Genomic DNA, 22,046 nt, shown 5'->3' on the forward strand with positions numbered 1-22,046 from the left:
CATATATAGTATGTTATGTTTTAACTATATTTGTCATCAACAAGACCATCCTCATAAAAACGTGAGGAGCTATCTGTTTTCTAGCTAGTTCTTTCTCATTTCCCAATCCTAATGCAGTAATTCTTATATTTTACAAGTCCTTTCAGACAAGTAGAAGGCAAGGGAGACATTAACTGGCACTGATCCTTTGAAGAAAATACTGAAGGAAAAGAATCTAAGTTTAGAAGTGGAAGATTTAGAAAGGAGGCTTTATTAGACACAGTGTGAGGTGAGGAAAATGGCTGCATCATTCTTGGGACATTTTCCTCATTTACTTCCTTGGACCATAATTTTCTGATTCACTCTCCACGTTGAAATCCTGCCTAGACTTCCTAATCCTTTCCTTATGTCATTAATTACCTAGAAAAGAAACTTACTGAGGAAGAGTAGCTTCATGAACTCCTTAGGTATTTATAAATCTTTATATTGAGCAAGACATGGAGGTAGCCCCTGAGATGAAGACCATGCCTTAAAAATCTTAGGTGACTATTGAAAAGCCAACTACAGAAAGGAGTGTAACAGAAGATAGAAATGAAGTTCACATTATCTACACTATAGTAAAAACAGCTTAACGTCACTATTGTAAACATGTAAGATTTCCTTGAGATATTTCTTCATTGAAAATTAAAATATTATATTCCACAGCAATTGTTTATGGTCCCCTCACTGAAGGTGGAGATTGCTATTTATATCCAAAATAACTTCTGAACAGAATGTGTAGGAATACTGAAGCTCTACATCTGGCATGTGAGCATGCGTGCACACACACACACACCCCTCATACACACTTAAATAAACATCTTATCTCCATGGAAACTTATGTTTTTCATGATTTCTCCTTCTGAAACTATGGATATATGAAGTCTAAATACCCCAAGAGCTGGGGCTTAGTCTTATTTTTAGATTTTATTAACTGCTTTGTATGTTCTACATTTAATTTACATTTTTTTATTGTTGTTCTCCCCACATCTATAAATAAAATTTGAAGACCTATCTACCTTTAGTTTATGGGAAAGAAAATAGAACCTTATTGAATTTTACGGTTGGTGTTAGGAAAAGTTAACAAGGTGAATTGATTGTGCCTATGAGAAGCTAAGAATTTATTGCTGTTATTATAAGATTCTCTAAATTTAAATGTATTTGATCATTAGTTGTGAGTTTATATGTGCGAAGGCAGATGTTAGCAGTGTCTTAGTTCTTTCTACTCAGAACTATATTGCTTAAATTTAGTTTGCCCAGTATCAGTGAACAGCCAACTTTCCTTAGTATAAAGAAGAGTATAAATTCAGAACTGTCAAACAAATTATAAACAATAAATATCAAGATCTTGATTAAAATCAGGCCACATTTACTAGTAGTAAATAGAAATACTTAAAATATTAAAATGAATGTTTAAGTCCACACACAATATAGTCAAAAGTGTTTCATCTTGGAAATGCCTAAAGCTCTTTCCTTTAAGCAATTTCTATTTCAATTTATTCTTTGATGCACCAGCCTAAGCTCTAGAGAATTTCTCCCTTGAATGAATAGCTTTGTATTAGAGTATACTTTTTGAATAGAGATTGATGCTAGACTCGTTCTATCAGCATTCTACTTCTTCCAGAGAAAGACAACCATTATTATATCACATTTAATTGCATTAATACTGAGAAGAAGAAAAAAGTCATTGAAAGAAGTCATATTTGAAATTTGCTTTTTATAACTATTGCCTAAATAGCTCTTTTAAAAACAAGCTTCTTGGATGTATGGATTTGTAAACATGGATCCAGATGCCTTGGGTTCTAATTTTCTTTCTCCCACTAACTCATACAGCTATCAACCTAAGTTATACAACTTCTCTAGCCTTAATGTTTTGATCTTTGAAATTAAAAAATATATGTATAATTTACTACACATGGATCTATGACAAGAGTAATATATTTCATAAAGACTTCAATACATATGAGTACATCAATATTTTGGAATATTACCAAGGTAAAGCAAATAAAGGCATTATTTTTCCTGCAGAGATGAGCCAGCTGATTTGGGAAAAATAAAAACTCACTATAAATAAACACTTCAATGTTTTGGGTGGCTCAGATGGCTGAGTGTCCAAATTTTCGTTTTGGCTCAGGTCATGATCTCATGGGTTGTGAGATCAAGACCGGCATCACGCTTCGTGGTCAGCTGGGAATCTGCTTGAAGATTCTATCCCTCTGCCCTTTCCTCCATGGGCACAGGTATGCACACTCTCTCTCTTTCTAAAGTAAACTAATAATTAAAAAAAAAAATTCAAGAAGTGTTTCTCTAAAGTCTCTGTGTTGGAGAGACACATAGATATACTTGGTTCTCCTTTGGAAAATATAACACTGGTATTATTGTGATAATTTCCTTGTTGACTGTGGATCCCGACACATTCCTCTACACAGAATCTCTCCAGACCACACAGTACTATTGTGTTACTACAAAGATTACAGTTCATCAAATGCAACATAATTAGCAATGTCCTAAAGAGGAAAAGCACCTAGGAAAACTTATATGTTGCTCAGGTAGTGATAAAAGAAAGAAAAGAGGAGAAAAAGAAAGCCAGATCTTTCATGGTCATGAGACACACAACGAGGCACCCCATAAATGATTAAAGAAAATTAAGCAAGGCTGGATTTTGGGTGCACAGGCAGGAGGAAGATTTTCAGGCTTCACATTCACACAGTTATTATCAGTACCATTATGATTAACAGTATTTATTTGCAGACTTTATGACTTAAATGGTTCTCTTTACAGTGGGGGCTTTCATTGCCAAAGCAATATAGCTGGTCAAAATTACTGGGGAGGGGGCTAGTGAAGATAATCTAACATACCATGATTAATTGAATAATAAAAATAACTGACAAGGAAAAAAAAAGACTGCTTTTCTATATATGGTCACCCCTGAGCTTTTTGTTTATAACTCTTACTATTTACCTTCCAGAAATGTGCAAAGATAGAGACACTGGAAAAGAAACAACAGTCCTATTCCTGACTCTAATCTCTTTATCTGTTTACACAGCAAACCATGTTTGTACCACTTTGCCTTTTACACTGGCCAGGCAGATAAAGGGCAGATGGCTATTACTTCCGACCTAGTCATTTTATCAGCTAAGATACACCATGGTGAAAGTAAAACTGTAATGAGGTGACAGAAGTCAATTTTCTCTATTGTGGTGCTAGTGTGCAGCTGGTGACCACAGAGCCCTAAATAAAACAGAATTCATTTTCTGGACTTCTAATCTCCTTTCCTCTTCGCACCCCAAAGTTTTTTGCCCTCTTCATATTTTCCGTCACCTAAAGCCATCAGTAGTCACAAGATTTCACACTGAAGACTCTGAATTTTAATCAATAAAATGAATATTTTGTAAATAAAAATTCTAAAATGAATATTCAAGAAATCAGTAAATTTGTTGCTGGAGCACTACTTTTATACTGGTAACAGAGGGTCATGGACAACATTTGTGAAGTGTAATCATGAAGCTATAGTAATTACTTTAGTGAATCTCTGCATTTTATTGACTTAACAAAATAGAAGTTATTTCTCACTCATATCAAAGTCCAATATGGCTATTTCTGGTCAGCAAGTTATGGTGACATTGCTCCAAAACAATTCAGGCGCCCAGCTGAAGGAAGCACTTGGAATCAACATCTAATTTGTGGAACCAGATACTTGTGTGAGAAGTTTTTTGAATGAAACTGCAGGTTGCACACATCCCTTTTGCTAAAATTCCATTGGCTGGAACTCCATAATATGACCTCTTCCAACTGCAAGGGCTAGCTCTGTGCTCAGGAGAGAGAGGAGATGGATTTTAGGAAGAACAACCAGCCATATCATCTACAGTTGGTCCTTCTGGTTAAATAAGAATTGATTTGCCACTTCATTCAAACTCATGTACTATATTCTCCCCCTACCCCAACGGAGAAAACCCAATGTCCATACTAGGTATTGCTTATATCACAAAGTACATTATCTAGGTTGGAACACATTATTCTGGTCCAGATTCGGTACCTCATGGTCTGGGAATTTATAAACTGAAAGATGAATTATTTGTCTCTTACCAAACTCTCACAACATGCAATGGTAAACCAGGGACAAGATAACCTCAGTAAAAACATTCCATAGTAAAAACAGACAATACAGAAGGCACTGCTCTGTGGCAATGATGGCTGGGTCTCCATCCTAGGAAAGGAGGGATTTTCTTGACTAGATTCAGGATCTCTGGTATTCTCTGTTGGCACTTGATTCCAATCTTTGGAATTTCTTCATTTCTCAAATTCCTCCATGATTACATCTGAAGTGAGGAGTATGTGCTCCTTGGAAGAGGGGTGCTTCCCTTGTTGCAAAGATTTAAAGCCCTAGGGTTGTTTTAGAGCTGCAAAACATTTAGATGAGGCTTTTTTTCCCCCCTCAGCAATATTATCCTTAAAGGGCTTAGATTTCTGATCTATTTGCTGGTCAAATAGAATTTGTAACCAGTCAGTTACATGCATGTAACCAGTCAGTTACATGCTAGTAAACACACCAAAGTTCTTTTCTAGTTATACTTTTCATGTCTCCCTTTTTTTCTTTGGGTTCTCATGCGTCTGAAACTATCTGCAATAATTTAGAAAGCAGTGGAAGTTGGGTTGTGGGGAATGGAATATACAAAATTGTGCCTAGAAGTCAGGGTCTTCTAACTGGACATGAAACCACCTTAGTTATCCTTGCTAAGAGATTAATCAACCCTAAACAGCAAAGAAACTCCCTTTTCTGCATCTTTTTTTTTTTTTTTTTTTCAGTTACACAAGAGTTCTTTAAGTATACAAGAGGACGTTTCAACTTCAAGTTGAGTAAGACCATACTGGGAAAGATTTCTTCCTTGGGAACCAATATATCTTAAACAGCAGAGTCCAAAGTTGACTGGGTTATTAGGTGCCCTAGGGAGATGGTAAGAGGGGCTTTCTATCCCCTGGTCTTCTGACCAGTGTATTCTGCCTTTACAAAAACAGTATCATATATTGGCCACTGGTTCATTCATCTATTTCAACTCACAGTCATAGGGTGTTTTCTCCCTAACAGCACCATAACTATTTTCTTGGCCATTTCACTATTCTCTCAAGCCATCTGTTTATCAAAAAAGAATGGCTCTCAGCAAGATAGCAAGATAGAACAGGCATGGCTTTCCTTTGGTATCTGTGCTGTGGTTCTCCTTTGGGGCTGTCCAAAGACTCCATACAGCATTCTCAGCAGTGACACTTTGAGGAATCTGGATCTGCAATGCTGTAAGTGCAAGATGGTATATTTTCTTGTACCAGAGTCATTGCTGGAACTGGAACTACGATAGAGCCTTCTTTTATACAAGGTCTCAGGAACACTCTTGGTTTGCCCATCAGTTTAGTAAGATTCCTGATAGGTTTCAGAGTAAATAGGTCAATGCAGCATAGCTAAATATGGTATATGTTGCCTACCAAGTATTGTACTTCTTTCCTAGTGGTAAGAAGCACAAGGTAAAGCATCTTGGATTCTATTTAGAAAGAACATTCTCTACCATTAAAATCTCAGAAAATCCACTGTGCTGAGAGGTTCCTGAATACTTATCATGATGTCTCTCCTGCACTTTCTAGCCCATGCATTTTACTTGGGCTTCTAGGGCACCCAATACCTCCAGTTCACCAGATCCACTGTCAGCATGACATGTGTATAGCAGGCTGGTGTGATTTAATAAGAGATGTCTAAATAATGAAGATCCTTGAAGCTATATAGGACATAGCAGCAGAACTGGAGCAGTTCTGGGAAGGAGAATTAAGTTGGAGTTCTGTCCTTGCCACTGTTTATGATATCCTTTCTGACTAGCATGGAAATGACACATTTGCCAGATTCTAACACCTGCCAGGTGCCAGAGACTTGGTAATTTATCAGCAAAAATGTCACCTCTCTGGCCTCAACTGTGATTACAGTTACTACCTGATTGCAAGATCCATTCACCAGGCATATTATATAAAAAGCTATACAGTAAGAACACCATTTTTGTATTCAGGGTATTTTTTTTTTAAGATTTTATTTATTTATTTGAGACAGAGAGAGAGAGAACAAGTGGGGAAGAGAGGGAGAAGCAGGACCCCCTGAGCAGGGAGCCTGAAGCAGGGCTTGATCCTAGGATTCTGGAATCATGACCTGAGCCAAAGGGAGATGCTTAACTAACTCAACCACCCATGCACCCCATTAAGGTTTTGAAGATACTGAAAATCCCAAAAGTTTCCAAGATATTGATAGACAATCCCACAGGTTTCCACTTCATCCTTCCAGCAATAATAGCACTCACTTCATGGGTCAGGAAGCCAAGGTATAGATTTCGCCATTTAAAAAGTATGTCTAATTTAATTTTTCCTTCAAGAACTGAAGAGGTAATTTCAAGAAAGGTTGTGAACTTACTGGGCCTTCTATGAGATAAACTTGGACCCAAACTTGATATGTCAACTATACAAGGAGTAAGGACCATTTAGGACAAACATCTAACAATCTCTCTCTCTCTCTCTCTCTCTTTTTTTTTTAGTTTACCTGTTTCCTAGTAGATAGTCACCCTGTTAAATGGGCACAGTTCTCTTTAGGTCAGGCTTCATAAATCATGCAAGAGTTGTAAGGCTCTTTCTTTCTTTCTTTTTTTATGTTTTTTCTTAAGAACATTGGTTCTCAAACCATAGTGTGATTCAGTATCACCTGGAGGGCTTTTTGGAAAACATATTTCTAAGCCCTAAACCTGAATTTCTAATCTGGAAGCTCTGTGATATGTCCAAATGCATTTGCTTTTATAACGAGTTTCCAGGTGATACTGATATTTCTGAACAAGGAACCATACTTTGATAACTACTTCTTAAGAAATTCAAACTTGCCTTTGGTTAGTGGGATTCTGAGTATATGAATTTCCTTAAATCTGAAATTGAGGGAAAGCTCCTGGCTTTTGATTTGAAAATTTCAAGAGAAGAATAACTTAAATGTGTTTCCTATTCATTAGGATTTCAGTTTTTCCCACTGTATAGCTAAATTGTACTTTAGTGCACTGTCCATCCATTTTATTCCTCCAGACCCAGTTTTCAGTTAACCACATCAATGATCCCTGTAATTCAAAATATACTGCTTACTACTTCGAGGATGGTGTATTACCTTGACACATCTATGGAAGACAGCTTTTATTAGATTTTGAGTAAATTGCTCCAATGTGTCCATATAGTGGCACTAAATAGAAGAATATGCCTCTATATCAAATGTCTTCAGTTATATCTAATGTGCATCCCTTCACAATTTTAATAAAGCAAAGAAAGGTCTCTTGCTTTGTTCTTCACTTGTTTTTACTACAGAGGTATCAACTTAGCTTTTAAATTCCCGGAAAAGCTTGTAGACTTAAATGTAGCAGTATACTGATGTTAAAACACATAATGTGTTTAAACAGACTCCAAAATAGATTTAGGCTCTTCATAGTGTGATTATATTATTAAGTTCACGAAAATATGCTGATTTTTTTAAGTTGATATTATTTTCATTTAAAAATTATAAGTTTCATCATTGATTTTACAACATAAAAGAAAGTCAAACATTATGATTAAAAATCAGTATTTCTTGGACTTAGAAGGGTTACTATAAAATAATAACTCAAACTTAAAAATTACATATATTATAATAATAAAAATATATTTCAGAAAATGAACAAGATGGATATATATTTCTTGGTCAAAAAACTGATTTGCGTTGAAGATATGATATTTGCTTCTCAATAAAAAAAAAATCCTTGTAAAACACATTTGAATTTCTAAAGAGCCATTTTCTGGAGCATAAGCATTTTCAGAATTTTGAAGAAGGTTTTTATAAAGGTGTTAGCAAAATAATTCTACAGAAAGATTTATGTAAATACTCATTGTTAGCAAATCCGATTTCTAATATTACCTTTGTGGTTCAAAGTTATGTAAGTTAAGAGTGAATTGCCAAACAACCTTGAAAAGAAACCTTGAAACTCCAGTAAGAAAGATAGTCTTTCTGTACCTATCTTCGAGATAAACCTTCAAACGCTAAAAAGGCATAACGCCCTAGGGGCTGTTTGACAGATAAGCAGAAGAGCTGCCAAGTGGGGGGAATATCACTTCAAAATCTGTTCTTGAGAAACAAAACCTTTAAAGGTATATGTCTACTTTTCTTAGGAGACCCCAATCTTAGGAATAGTTGACACAATGAAAAGTAAAGATAAAACTAAAGATAACCAAATATAAATCTAATGAAATTCACTTTGGTAAAGAAATGCAATGGGACACATTAGACTTCCTAAATTACATTTGCTTCTTTGCAATCACTTCTGTATCAAATGGCACTAAACCTAGGTAACCTAACGTTTCCAAAAAACTAGCTACTCATTACATGCAGCACTTTAAAACACAAAACCCATAATAGCCTGAAGCTCGAGGTGTTAGAACTCGACTTTCCAATTACCTCCATTTTCTCCAACACTTAAATCAATTTTTGGAGACAATTAGAGTGTCTAGAACTAACATATATATTTCTTTCCTTATTTTAGCAGTTTATATAATCACTTGTTTCTTCCTATCATTGCTACAATTTGGACGACAGTATTGATCTGTTTCATTCAGTAGATTGAGGATTTACGAAACCCTATGTTATAGATTCTACTTTTACCTGAAAGCACCATTTCCCCTTGTTATTACCAACACCGGCACTCTTTTAGGGACTGGCCCACTCTATCCTTGTTCTTCTACTGGAGGCCTTGAAAAATAATGCTCACATTATCTGACCACTTAATTACAAAGAACCATATGGGCCAGTTTTGGGCTCTGATCTGGGATTTCTTTTCCCCCATTTGGAAACCTTATTTGAAAATGAAGAATTTGCGTCTGAATGCCTGCCATTGTGCCTCCAGGTGTAGAGATAGAGAGAAATGCAGCTTGTTGTCTGAATCCATGATTCCAGTCAGTCTTGAGATCCAAGAGCACATACCCTTTCTGAGGTTCTTCCTAAATCAGAATTGTATTCTACTTGTAACCAAGAAGACAACTTGTTGATGTTTTAATTTAGCACTACAGTTTCCTATTTCTGCTGTTACAAAGTAATACAAATTTATTGGCTTAAAACAACACAAATCAATGACCTCATAGGTCAGAAGTTGTAATTTGGCCTCACCTGGCTAAAAACAAGATGTTGGCAGTGCTGCCTTTCTTTCTGGAGGCTCTATAGAGTAGAGATGTGCTTTTTGTTGTTGTTTTATTGCTGTTGTTGCTGTTTTGCCTTTTACAGCTTCTAGAACTCTTTGGCTTGTGGCCCTGTTTTTATCTTCAAAACAAGCAATGGCTAATCAAGTCTTCCCCACAATGCATCACTTTTATTCTTCTGCCTTCCTTTTCTACATTTAAGAACAATTTTGGTTACGTGGCACAACCCAGTCAATCCAGGACAATCCCCTGTCTCAAGGTCACCTGATTATCAACTGTAACTTCATCTGCTGCCATAATTACACTTTGCATGTAATATAAGATATTTACAGGTTCCAGGAATTCGGACATGGACGTCTTCTGGAGAACATCACTTTACTTATCATAAGCATCAAACTTGAAAACAACAGAAAGAAATACAAAAAATGATTTATATAAAAATTTATTCTTTCCCTTACTAGAAATATTTTAAGCGAAATCAGAAACAAATGTAATCATTCTTTTTTTTTAGAATTGATTTGTTTAGGAAGAGAGTGTGGTGGCGGGCAGAGGGAAAGAGTGTCTCTCTCTTTTTTTTTAAAGATTTTATTATTTATATGAAAAAGAGAGAGATCAAGAGCAGGAGCAGAGGCACAGGGAAAGGAAGAAGCAGACCTCCCACTGAGCAGGCAGCCTGATGTGGGGCCGATCCCAGAAATGTGGGAGCATGACCTGAACTGAAGGCAGCTGCTTAACTGACTGAGCCACCCAGGCACCCGGGGAGAGAGAGAGACTCTGTGATGACTGTAGAGCTCATGACCTTGAGATCATGACCTGATCTGAAAATGAGAGTAGGCCAATTAACCAACTGTGTCACTGAGGTGGCCAAATGTAATGCATTCTTATGAAAAATTATTGTGTTGATTCCCATTAGCCACTACTTTTACAAAATAGAGTTATAGTTACACTTTTTCCTATATTCCTACGCATTTTTACTAGTGATATGTGTTTTCTCTTACATACCATGGAAAGCGTGTAGCATAAAATGCTGATTAAAAACATCAGGCATGGGAGAAATGCTAGAGATTTCTTATTCCTGCCATTCATTGAATGCTTGATTGCCTTCTAAGACCTCCATCCATATTATTCTATATTTGAATAATGCCAGTGATGGAGAACTCATTAGTAGTGAGTTTCATGAATATCCAAACCTGGGGGCACTGAAGAATGCCTTCACGACTCTGCTCCTGTGGCTCTTCACGGTTTGCAATCTTTGCTGATGAAGAAAGGAATTTCTGTATTTTATGCTTGCATCTAATTTCCCACAGACACAGCAGACTGCAGCCCCTGGGAGCTAGTGAGAAACACGGGCTCACTAAAAGTTGTGGGATCATGAGCTCTGCTCCTGTAATTCCTTGTTCTGGTGTAAGAGGAGAATGCAGAGAAGTTGAGGAGTGGGCATTCTTTCCCCGCAGTACAAGCAGCTTGCATTAGTCACACCGTGCCTCACAAGAAAGTATAGGCATTCTCTCATCTGACTGTACCATGTGAAACAACAGAGTTGACAATACATGCTTAAAAAGGTCAAGGGTATATTTCTTCTAACGATTAATTTTATTTCTGAGTCAGAACTTGTACAGTAAACAAAGAAAATGCCCACTTTCCTTCTCAGTGATCATAATGATACACAGTCAACATGTAAGTTCTGAAGAATTACCCCACAAGTTTTCATTGTATTATATCAGCAGGAAGGACATAAAGAAGAGGTTTTGTTATTTTTAAAATGATACCTTGTTGACATTTACCTTATAAATCCAATAGTGGATAGATTCATAAATATGTTTCAATATGATCAGGAATTCCAAAGTCAATAAAAAACATTGTACAGTGAAACAGAAACCACTGTTTTTGACATGCTATGAAATCAAATAAGAAGTACCATTACCACCATTTCAGTTCTGTTAACCATAATCCTAATGAAACAAAAATAGCTAACTCTAAAATCTCAGGAAATATACCTTGATTTAGGAACACCAAACTCTGGATTTTAGTCCTGAATTTGCTATTTAAAGCCAGTGAATTCTATCATGCAAGTAATGGACTTTGCAGTGCAGAGGAGTTGATTATCAAGGCTCTTTTTTTCTCCTCTTTCTCATTGCTTGTCCATTAGATATTCATCTATTTGTTGCATGCCTCTATTCTTGTATACACACACACACACCACAGTAACCCTTATTTTTAAAAATACACTGAATTGGGCGCCTGGGTGGCTCAGTGGGTTAAGCCGCTGCCTTTGGCTCAGGTCATGATCTCAGGTTCCTTGGATCGAGCCCCGCATCAGGCTCTCTGCTCAGCAGGGAGCCTGCTTCCCTGTCACTCTCTCTGCCTGCCTCTCTGCCTACTTGTGATCTCTGTCTGTCAAATAAATAAGTAAAATCTTAAAAAAAAATACACTGAATTACTTTAAAGCAGGTTTCTTAAACTTGGCACTATTGGTATTTGGGGCCAAATAATTCTTTGTTGGGGGTGTTAGGAAGTTTGTCCTGTGCATTGTAGGATGTTTAGCAGTAACTCTGACCTCTACCTACTAGATCCAAGTGACAATTCCTGGCCATCTGTGACAACCAAAAATGTCTCCAGATATTGCCGAATGTCACCTGAGGAACAAAATCAATCACTAATTTGAGAGTAGTGTCTGTACCAGCAATTGCACTACTTGGTATTTATCCCAAAGATATAAATGTAGTGATCCGAAAGGGCACATGCATCCCACTGTTTCCACAATAGCCAAACTATGGAAAGAGCCCAGATGTCCATTGACAGATGAATGGATAAAGAAGATGAGGTATATGTACATATACAATGGAATATTACTCAGCCATCAAAAATTATGAAATCTTGCCATTTGCAGTGATGTGGATGGAACTGGAGGATATTATGCTTAGCAAAATAAAGACAAAAAGAAAGACAATTATCAAATGATTTCACTCATATGTGGAATTTAAGAAATAAAACAGAGGATCATAAGGGAAGGGAGGGAAAAACAAAACAAGATAAATCAGAGAGGGAGACAAACCATAAGAGACTCTTAATCATAAACAAACTGAGGCTTGCTGGAGGGGAGGGGGGTGAAGGAAGGGGTATCTGGGTGATGGACATTAAGGAGGGCACATGATGCAATGTGCACTGGGTATTATGTAAGACTGATGAATCCCTGAACTCTACTTCTGAAACTAATAATACACTATATGTCAACTAATTGAATTTAAATTAAAAAAAGAAAGAAAAAAGAGTAGTGCCTGCAGAAAATTTTGCTTCTACAAGAAAAATTAACAAGGTTGATGCAGACAAAATAAAGTACCCTAAGTCTTACAACACCTTATATTTTAATTACATAGAATTTTCTTTAATAGTAGTGAGCTACTGAGCTTACTGTCCTTTTTATTTTGGCTCATGCAACTTTTCTTATCTTAACCAAGCAGTATGACCAAATCATAGATTGTTTCATCACTTTAAAAAGTACCTAATTATCCATTGTTCAATCATTTTTAATACCCCAATAGCCATCCCCCTTCTTTCCGTATAGCTCTACAGAAATACATGTATATTTTTTATGATGTTTAAAAAAAAGTAATTATATAACATTTATTGCACATATATTATGGGCCAGGAAATATGCTAAGTGGTTTGTTTCAGGGATTTCATTGAAGCTTCTCCATATCCCTATTTGTTAGGTCTCATTTCCTCTAATTTGGAATGCAGCTGAACCCCTGAAATGAATTATTTTTGGCAAGGTCTCAGAACATCTTAATGCCAGGACACAGCTTTGTGTCGAGGGTGGTCCCTTTTGGAGTTGGCTACACTTCTGCCTTGAATTTTACTGACTGTACACATATGTTCCTCCCTGATACTGAGCTCCATGATGGATGTTCTTGACCAGCTCTCTTGCCTGTCTCTTACCACCCCCAGCATCTTGCATACAGACCCCACTGAATTCAACTAATTTCTGCTAGCTGGGAATTACTTTGTCTCATTCAATCTCTAGACCTCAGAAATAATGCTTTTCACTTCAAATTCTTCACATTTCCACACCAGAGTTAAGAGTCAGAACTCAATAGATTTTGACAGCACAGCTTGGTTATGTTGTAATTTTAATTTTGTGGTGCTCCCTACTGGTTGGCCTTTCTCTTCCATGCTACAATTCTTGCTGTTTTTAATAAACTCACCTTGGTCTGCTGCTCATTTTAATCAGCACATATGGAAAACACCAGGATTCTTATTTTTTAAAATCTAGTCATCTTGAAGGAAATTTAAGTAACCCGTGCTAAAACCTGTGTTGAAACCCTTGGGGGAAATGTGTCGTAAGGTGAGCATGATAATGTTGCCATGCTAAAATAATGACAAAGGAACTCGTGTGGTAACAGAGTGATCTGAGTGGTACCCCGTAGCTTCAAAATCCTGAACAAGTTTAAATAAAAAATATCTTGCTAGGAAGGAAAAGTATAAATTGATGTATCAGTGGCAATAACATAATACCTGGCTGGAAGTGACCTGGACAATGAAAACATGTGTGATATCTCAGGATAAGGAGTTCAGAGGTAGGCAGGAGCAGGAGTGGCTCACAGGCTGGATGATGTCCCCAAGGACCATAGCTCTTTGCGTATTTCTTCTTTGCCTTCACTGTCTTGGTTACATCCCCTTCTTTAATTTTAAGATGGTGACACCAACTCCGAATATAACCAACTTCAAGGACCATAAAGGTCATAAGATAGCATCCAAAAGCAGTAAAGGATACCCCAGAGATCTCCCCCTTTTTTTTAATCATAGAGGAAAATCCTTTTCAGAAACCCAAAAGATTATCCTTTGTATGCTATTGGTTAGCAACTGGTGAGAGACACACTATAAACTTATCTCTGGTAAAAGGGAATTGGCTTACCACAGTTGCTTACATAATTGGTTTATTCATGAATCAATTCCTGCTATTAACTTCCCAGAGAACATTATCACCACATAACTAACAAAACCGAGCCCTTGTTAGCAAAGCAGAAAAGGGAAAGATGGCTGTTGCTAGTCAATCATATTTGCCATATTTAGTAAATTTAATTAATTTAAATCTAAAGCGCTTAGGCATTAAATATGTAAGCATTAATATATAACTTTGAAAATCTTTTAAAAAAAGGGGGGGTGGTGTTTGGGTGGCTTGTCAGTTAAGCGTCTGCCTTTGGCTCAGGTCATGATCCCAGGGTCCTGGGATTGAGCCCCACATCGGGCTCCCTGCTCAGAAGGGAACTTGCTTCTCTCTCTCCCTCTGCTGCTCCCCCTGCTTATGCTCTCTCTCTGGCTTTCTCTCTCAAATAAATAAATAAAAATCTTAAAAAAAAAAAAACAACATAACTTCGGCCTACAAATAGTGCTTCAAATTTTGCCCTACTTCCATAATATAAGCTAGAGACAGTTCAGTGATGATAGACCATGAAGTAGATATCTTGGGATAATAAAATGATTGCTTTCTCAATCCTCAAAATAGTAAACACACAGATGCAACTTCACAGGCCATCAGAAAATAAATAAATAAATGAATGCTTTGTGGAATTGGCTTCTAATTATAATCAGGAAGTCGAATTCTCTGCCCCATCCCAAATTGGACTGAATCATAACATTGAGGAGTACAGCCCAAGCATTAGTTTTGGGTTTTTTTGTTTATTTGGTTGTTTTTTTGTTTTGTTTTTTGTTTTTTTGGTTTTTGGTTTTTTTAGCTTCCCAGATAATACTGTGGACAGTGGACAAGTAAGTTTGGAAAACACTGCTCTAGAGTAAAGGTACTTTGAGTCCCTTTGGACTTGAAAATCCCAGTGTAATAGAAAATGATAGGCATTTTTATGTGATTTGTGGGTTTAACCACTTCTAGTCCTAGACCCTAGATACTTAAAATTTTCTCCTCCTGCATTCTCTCTTCTTTTCTTCACCTATCATCAGCACCCTTCACAGTGACTCCCTCTGCCCCCCGATCCTTCCCCTTTTCTCACCTCTACTCTCACTTTGATTTGCCTGTACTAGTTTCCTAACAATTTCCCTTGCATCTTGATAGGGTGCAAAGTTATATCCAAATCATCAACCCTAATCCCTTAGGTATGGTGTAAAATAAAAAAATCCAGCACAGATTGTTGATAGGTAAGGATCTGCTTCCTCCTTTTAGCTAATTCTACATGATTAATATTGGAGTTAACAAGTAGAATGGACTTGAAATGAGCTTTTATATAAGGTTAGATTTTATGAAGTTTCCTACATTGTTTATATATCACTGGAAGAAGGTTTAAAGTTATTATTTATTTGATTCTTTTTTTTCCCCCCCCAGCCCAAATATTTATTTATTTATTTATTTATTAATTTTTTTATTTTTTATAAACATATGTTTTTATCCCCAGGGGTACAGGTCTGTGAATCACCAGGTTTACACACTTCACAGCACTCACCAAAGCACATACCCTCCCCAATGTCCATAATCCCACCCCCTTCTCCCAAACCCCCTCCCCCCAGCAACCCTCAGTTTGTTTGATTCTTTTTTTTTTTTAAGATTTTTATTTATTTATTTATTTGAAAGAAGCAGGAGGAGAAGCAGAGGGAGAGGGGGAACTCGATCCCAGGATCCTGGGATCATGACCTAAGCCAAAGCAGACGCTTAACCAATTGATCCACCCAGATTCCCCTGTTGTACAGTTCTAAAAATATTTTGAAGACATAAAAACAAACAGCTCTCATCCATTGAACAATAACTAGAGAGAGGCAGCATCATATGACTACCATGATCAGGACTACTGGGATCTAGGTTTAAATCCTAGCTGCTTGCCATCTACTTAACCACAGTCAAGTTGATTAACCTCCCTGACTATATTTTGACAGGTGTGAAATGGGTACATCACCTCTCTTTCAATATTGTTATGAATATCAAATAAGAGCTTATATTAGAATGCTGTAAACATTATTACCTAATTATTTTTATTTTTAGAGTCAAAGAAGAGTTTATGTAGAACTATAGATGTATGTTATTCTTTCATATAGATGCATGAACTGTTTTAAGAGAAAGAACATGAACATGTCTCTTCAAATAGGTAAGTATCAGTTTTAAATTGACAAGGAATAAAAGTTTAAAGCCATATACCATCTATGTGTGATATTTGTCATCAAATATTTGAGTTTATAAGGAGACAATTTTTAATATCATTTCCTCCCAGAAACCAGGCTACTGATGCATTTGAATCATGTGCCTGTGTGTCCAGCTTTCATTCACTCACCCAAATAATGAAACCAACCCAGAATTTAACTCTAGAATAGATAATAATGTAATTCCTTGCAATTATATTTATTAAACAAAAATACGCTTCACAATTTAGTCCCACTACCATCTTTATTAAAATAAGGGTATATATCCATATCTGTAGCAGTTAAATGTAAATTAATATAGTTACAATTAATTGTGGTTAATTAATTAACTATGAGGTAATTAATACTTCTTTAATAAATACATGTCAAGATAAAAGGTAAGTATAACTTAAAGAAGAAGAGTAAGGAAGTACAATAAATTTTTTATTAGGTTGTAATACCAATCACTAGTTACCCTAATTCTAATTCACCCAATATTGTGCTAAGGATAACTTTTTCTCATCTTTACAGTAAAACTGGTGAATATAGTTTTTTCATAGTTTAATTTACAGAAGCATAAATATTGCTATTATAATATTTTTTCCTTAATCAGATGTTATCTTTAGATAAAAGTATAATATTTATGGTTTTATTTCTGTATATTTTTGCAAACTCATAAACATTAAGTCTAATATGAACATAATATATATGCCTTCTTAAGGAGATGGCCCTGTGGCATCTGTGAAAGAGGGAGGTATATAAGATTTGGGTCAGAAGTAATGGTGGATGTGTTCTGGGGAGATAGGAAGATGGGCTTTTCAGCCCCAAACACTCTGCCCTCTTTTTCCTCACAGCAACAGCAGAACAGGAACCTCTCAGCACTGGACTCACTGCAGTATGTGATGTATTTTCCATTTCAACTTTTAGAAGAAGAGGAAAAGATATAAGTTGTCCTTCTCCAACCAGAAAATCTATTCTTAGAGTCTCCCTGCAGCAAGGATCATGTGGGCATCATCTCCCTGTCTGTGATGATTAGTAACATTCTCTTCAGTTTGTCTGACTTGAAGATGGGAGCAAAATGCCCTTGTCTTCCTTTTATAGTTCTGAGAGGACCCCAGGGTACATTGTTGACAAACTGACCAAATCCCTAAACTCACAGTCTTTTCAGATTGATGGAGAAAAGTCTTTCTGGACATTGAGAAGGAAGCCTGTCTTACTGCTGGCCAGTATTCCCTCATCAGAGCTGCACCTTCCATCTTAACCACCACAACCCAGAAGTCTGGGAAGCCCATATTTTGCCATGTCTAGAACTCCCATTGATATTGACACTCATCTGTCCCACATTCTGGGTTTTCCCAGGTCCTTATAAATGTAACCCTTTGATTAGGGAGCTCATAAATGGAATCTGGCTTCCAAAGGGAGCCATGATCATTTACATACAACATTATATACCACTGCTTGTCTTCTGCAAAGCCCTGGCTATTCTTCCAAGTTAACCTAACAGAAGCTGATAAGGAGACTTAGGCATCAAGGTTATATTCTGCTCAGGATTCTGTCTAATACATAGTTCCAGATTTTTCTGGTAAGATAATATAAACCTGATGGGCCATAATCTCCCATTTAACTATTGAAGTCCACAGAGAGTGTTGGTTTCTTCCTATCAAATGTGACATTTTCTGAGAAGCCAATTATGAAACTGCTCCCAAACCAAAGAGCAGCCTTGAAGAGCTAAGAGATTCTTTTTTGCCGTCCCCTAAATCTATAATGTCTCTGGAAGACAAAATGTGAAACACAAAATTTCATGTTTGCACTGCTCCCAGACCCTCATTTGATAACACTGTATATCCTAACAACAGCATACCCTTCTCTATCCTTTTTGTCTAAGACCACATTTGTCCATCCTGTATGTCACTGCTATTATCCAAAACATGAACTTCAGTGGATACTTAGTATCACTTAATATTAGGGAGCAAGCTTACAGTAAGTTTTGGAAGGTTTGGTCTGGTGGTATAGATCAAAATTAATCAGCCAATTATGCAAGAGATTAGGCATTCCTTTTAAATGATGGAGATTATCATTGTTATAGGCTCTCCATTGATTTTCTTCCCCTAGACTCATAAATCAAATCTTCTAAATTATGCCCTCTAAGACCTTGTTTATGTAACTATAAAGATCCAATGTGTAAAACCAAAATACTCAGAAAAAAAAATACTCTGTGCATCAAATAACTGAAAGGGCCCCATTCTAGATGAGATTGTCTTCTAAAGGAGAGATTTTGTTCTGCTCTCTTAGAGATAAAGAAAGAGGTTAACTTATTTCTAATTCCAATCAGGGATGACGTGGGTGGGCGTTGAGCTGCGGCTTGGGTAAGGGTTAGTTACACACTAGTTTGCCACCCTTACTTACCACAGCACGCTTCCACAAGGCTTTCAGTTAAAAGGCTAGCATGTGTTGCTACTTAGATCTAAATGACTGAGGGGGAGTCATTTCTGCTCTTCAGAGATTTCAGTATGATTCAGTATGAATCATGTAACATTTTGCCTTATTCAGCTTCAAAACTTGCACATGCTACAAGGGAGAAGCTGGTCTCACATGTCAAGGTTCATCCTTCCACTCCTGAGCAAATGCTAAAATCCCTTGTGCTCCACAGAAGGTCCAAGTCTGAAATCTCAGCCCTTAGGTGTAAGGGACCCTTGGTAGAAAAGTGGCAAGTGACTATGGGATCCTCATTGTCAATTAGACCTTCACTAATTAGACTTTCAATTCATGTCTGTTTTATTTTTTGATTCTTGTCCTTGGCAATTCTTTGTTTCCTGAATTCCTTGAGAATGTGGAAGATTGCATGTTGCTTTAGAGAAGCTTTCAATCCAGCTGCAAACGTCCTATGCAGCCAGACCTCAGCAAATATCATGTAGGGAAAATCCCCCTGTCTTTGAGGATTATCAGATTTCCAGTTTTGTCACTGCATTCCTGTACAACCAGTACAAGACATGCTGGGAACTCGTTCTGTCAGCAGGGAGCTTTGCCTGTGCCAAGCCTCAATCCTCAGCCTCTAGGCTACATCAGTAATGAGAAATCTCCTGAGGAGAAATGTCTACAATCCTCAGCTGACTTCTGAGAAGCATTCCCTAGAATTTCATCTCATCTAATCCTCTCTGCATGCATAATTATCTGATAACTTTAGTTACATGATTTTAATGTTTTACCTTGCTTTCCCAACTGTCTTTAGTGGGAGTACTGATCTGTAACCAACCACCTTTACTCAGGAGCCGAAATCTTAAGTGGGACAACCCAGTGGATTTTCATCAGTCCTACTCTCTATAGTATTTGACACCATCTAGAAACATGCTCTGCTCCAGTGATGCTTTTATTTCTTCAAATTCCTTTTTTCACCCTTGTAACTAATTCTCTACTTACATATGTCGAAGGATAGCAGTAAATGCCACCGCAAAATATGCTCCTTTGGTGTGATAATTATTTTGAGCTGTAGGTACCTGAAAAACGGCAAATGTGGAGAGAGCCTGTATCTGAACTCTGCTTATCTACCTAAAGACAGATCCCCCCAAAAGAATCCAGTTGTTATAAATCCCTTCTCTGGGAGTTTCATCACCCAGGGAAGACTAATTCCTCACAAGAAAGGCCACTGGAAATCAACACCACAGCCAGACAAACTTTGTCACAAACTATCAGACATCCCATCTATTCTTCTACAAGGCCCATTCATCTTACCTAAAAAAAAATCTATTCTCCCCTAAGAGGCCTACGTCTCTACTCTCCTTTCCATATTAAGATGGTCTATAAGTCCGAATTCTAAGGCATCTCAGGAAGTTTACTCATTTTTCCCTGGGTATCTCTTCCTGTCATATGCGCATTAATAAACTTCTGTTTGCTTCTCTCTCTCTCTCTCTCTCTTTTTCTATTTATCACAGGGGTCTCAGCTAATGACTCAGAAGATTAGAGGGAAATTTATCCTCCCCTACCCAACCATCCAGTGAAAGTTTTTAGCCCTCACCCCTCTAATTCATTCTTCATACACTTTGTCCTCAGAGACCTCGTTTTGTGCCATGGCATGATTGTCCTTGCGGATGTTTACAACACGAAATCTACATGTTCCATACATACGTCTCTTTTTTAATATCTCAATTTTACTGAAAATGTATTTTTATAAACTCATCTTTCATCTTAAATTTCATCCATTTCCTTAATCCTCTATGTCAGTGAATACCAAGCCCAAAATAGTACTTTGTCATACCCCTACTTATTTCTAGCCTTCAGTTTTTTAGGATCTCATCCAAAGTTGTTAATGTTTTGAATCACTCAATAAATAGGTATTAATGAAAAATCTAAATGTGTTTAATGTCAATTCAAACAATCAAAATTTAACTAGAAAGGAGTGTACATATTTCCTCTATAAGGATAAGGGGTCTAAATTATGGCAATTCTTTCCTTTTCATTTTGGAGTCTGTATCTCTATATGACTCAGGTCTCAGGATTCACAGGAACTTTTCTGTATTTATACGGGATATATCTCTTGCTTCTCTCATACATCTTATCAAGAATTTCAAGATACTAGTGAAATAAGTCAATCGGAGAAAGACAACTATCATGTGATCTCCCTGATATGAGAAAGGGGAGATGCAACGTAGGGGGTTTGGGGGGTAGGAAAAGAATTAATGAAACAAGATAGGATCAGGAGGGAGACAAACCATAAGAGACTCTTAATCTCACAAAACAAACTGAGGGTTGCTGGGGGGAGGGGGGAAGGGAGAGGGTGGTGGGGTTATGGACATTGGGGAGGGTGTGTGCTATGGTGAGTGCTGTGAAGTGTGTAAACCTGGCGATTCACAGACCGGTACCCCTGGGGCTAATAATACATTACATGTTAATAAAAATAAATTAAAAAATAAAATAAATAAAAATAAAAAAGAATTTCAAGATACTTTTCTAAATACACATTACCACAAAATATGTGTGCTAGAGGAAAAGAAAATGTCTAGTAGAGAGGAGAAAGTGTTAAGAATTTTGTAACTAACATAATGCATCACAGATTAGGGGAGAAGACATAGTAATAAAATACAATGAAAACATGTTCTGATGTCCTTGTCATGAAAAAACTTCTGGAGGTTTCTATTTTTTAAAAGGATAGATGGTTATTAACAACATCAATAGATTCAAACCTATGGTCAGCAGTTGATTTAAATTTGGGGTAGCAAATGAGATATGAGTTATCACTATTTTTTTTTAATTAACCTGCCAAATTCTACAAAATGCCTCAGTCTTTTCCACTTACAAAACTTACAAAAAAAAAAAAAACCCAATATATAAAATATGTGACAGGAGTAATCTCACATGTTTTTTTGAAATCTTTGTGGAAGTACAAACCCTTATAATATCTCTGGAGATGCAGCATTTTATTTTGATTTATTATTTCTGTAGCAAATTGGAGCTCTAAAACTTTCCATTTAGAACATCCAATTAGCATGGCCCTTGTACCGTAGGGTGGAAGCTAACCTGGGATTTGGCCACTTGAATTCCAAAGCAATGCTAAGAGCTGGAGAAATAATCACCATATTTTAAAAGTTCTATTGCTCCCAACACAAAGTGAATTTTATTAGAATATCTTTTATTACCTGGCATCCACAAACTCCCACTCAGATTGGCAATTCAAAGTGGTAATTTAGGGTTCATGGGAA

At 36.8% G+C, this 22,046-nt stretch overlaps 1 long non-coding RNA gene across 1 annotated transcript; it reads left to right on the forward strand.

Annotated features, from left to right (window-relative positions):
• Positions 1–15,848: 15,848 nt before the first annotated feature.
• LOC116574267 lies at positions 15,849–21,488 on the forward strand. The gene is made up of 3 exons (XR_004279180.1): positions 15,849–15,921; positions 18,335–18,337; positions 21,477–21,488. It is a non-coding gene; the product is annotated as an uncharacterized LOC116574267 (long non-coding RNA).
• The last annotated feature ends 558 nt before the right edge of the window (positions 21,489–22,046 follow it).

The sequence above is a fragment of the Mustela erminea genome, chromosome 15 (genome assembly GCF_009829155.1).
Source record: "Mustela erminea isolate mMusErm1 chromosome 15, mMusErm1.Pri, whole genome shotgun sequence".
NCBI lineage: Eukaryota > Metazoa > Chordata > Mammalia > Carnivora > Mustelidae > Mustela > Mustela erminea.